Source organism: Austrofundulus limnaeus, unplaced genomic scaffold, assembly GCF_001266775.1.
Source record: "Austrofundulus limnaeus strain Quisiro unplaced genomic scaffold, Austrofundulus_limnaeus-1.0 Scaffold636, whole genome shotgun sequence".
Classification (NCBI taxonomy): Eukaryota; Metazoa; Chordata; class Actinopteri; order Cyprinodontiformes; family Rivulidae; genus Austrofundulus; species Austrofundulus limnaeus.
The window spans coordinates 113,758-115,994 of NW_013953038.1; positions in this window are offsets into that span (position 1 = coordinate 113,758).

Below are 2,237 nucleotides of genomic sequence, written 5' to 3' on the forward strand. Positions count from 1 at the left end.
TTTCAGGGTACTGTAATTTATTTTATTTAGTAAATTGTAGAATGTTCTTCACTTTAAAATGTATGTCCATGATCCATTGGTTAAAAATAAATGGGTCAGTTTTTCTCATACCTACTCTTTTTCACTGTTTGACTTGATCAAGACTTTTCTAAGATTTTACATTACAAAATAGGTAAAAGTGTGTGACTTGTACTGTTTTGGTAACGGGTCAATATCGGTATCGGTCAATATCGGTATCGYACAATTCTCAAAGTAGCAATATCGGTATCGTATRGGAAGTGAAAAAGTGGTATCGGGACATCCCTAATATTCAGGTAGTCAGCTGACCTCATTCTTTGAGCACAGACTGTTGCTGAACCTGACCCATAGACCTTAGTTACATCCAGAAGGACACTTGTTTTTGGCCAGGCAGTGTATGTACAGACACGTGATCAATATCAATAGAAAATATGTTCAATAGAATATTGATACTTTTACTGAACTTTGATTCAGAACTGAACAGTATTSTGGGGGATGCAAATGTTTGTCATATTTGAAGCGTGTTACACTGGGAGGCAGCAAAAGATGATAATTTCATTAAAAAAACACCTCAATCCACTTCAATGAATAAACCTAAAGAAGGAAACATGTAGTCGACCTCCTTTCTGACCGAGGCCTGAAATTATTTGACAAGCGACAAAAATTATACAGGAGGAAGAAAAAAAGATGCAAAAGTCCAATTAAATTTGGTGGTGATGGAGAGCAGGACTGAGTAATTATAGATGATATTTAGCCTCAGAGACATGTTGTATCTTGAGCCGAGGAGGAAGATGAGGATCTTGATGAAAACAAAAAAGATGAGCAAATTTGCAGAGAACTGGAGGAAAAGAGGTGTTATTAACGTGTAACGGAAACAGAAAATAAAAAAAGCAAAAATTTGCAAATGACAGAAGGAAACGTCCCAGCACGATAAAAGATAACAAGAATAACTCTCAAACAGACAAAAACATACTTGTAACGCACAAAACAGAGGTAAGATTGATGCACATTCATTGTAACGAGACAGCGGCAGAACTCCCACATACTTCCATACTTCACTTCATGGAGGTTTGTGGACTTTAAGTGGACAGCCAGTTCTGACGTTATCAGTCCATTAAATGGACGTTATTAGCGGTTATCAGTCCCATAGAATGGCTTCAGACTGCCCCGACTGTGCCCCCTGGTAGGTTAATATATCAATGACATTGAATGTGTAAATAACAAAACTGTATTTTAGTTGATTTTTTTTATTTTTTTGTCTGGAGTGGGGTTTCTTGCTGCCTGTGCCTGGTTTTGATCCTGGCTCTCCCGCTCTCTGGTCTGGCGCTCTGCCCATTGCCCTACGTTGGGCCTGTGACGACGGTCTACTTTATTGTAGCCCATGTCATTTTCTCTAAAATTAATCTTAGTGGCTTTATGCCTCATACTAACCAGCTGATAATCTGAAGCCATTCTATGGGATGGAGAACCCACTAGGCAGCACAGTCGGGACAGTCTGAAGCCATTCTATGGGACTGACAATGACTAATAACGTCCATTTAATGGATGATAACATCCAAAGCGGGTGAAGTGGACGTAGCCCAGACAGGTCCACGGTGTCGCACAATAAACTGCCCGGTGAGTTCACACCAAACTGTTTTGTATGTGACACCAAGCAGATAAAGCTGAGAATCTGCATCATCTTGTGGACAAAATGGAGTCAAATTTTGACAAGTACAGTATCTCACAAAGGAGATTAGAAAACAGAGAAACTTTATGATACAAKAATGAGGGATTATAAGGACTCTCAGAGAGCAAAACATTTGTGGGAGAAATTAACTCAGACCCTGAGTAAGATAAGTTCTTTCTTTTGTTGTTTTAAAGCTAAAATGCAAGTTACCTATTCCTCCTTGTCCGTTGACGACAAGCTGAAAATTTAAAAAATGAAGGAATTTGTCAGGCGATAAGCACAATATGAGTATGAAGTCTGAACCGTCTGCAGACAGGATGATCAGAGTCTGCACAGCTCACAGACAGTACACAGTATGCTCAAATATGGGAGTCTTTTGTGTTGATCAAGTCATCTGTCTAATGGAAAGACAGTAACTTCAGCTGAAGGCCTTTTTTAATTGACACAACACCAACCGTTTAGTACGGAAGAGGATTATGGTGCGTTCACACCAAACGCGATTTCAGCGTCAGGAGCAGCAGGTTTACATACAAAGTCTATGGTGGACGCG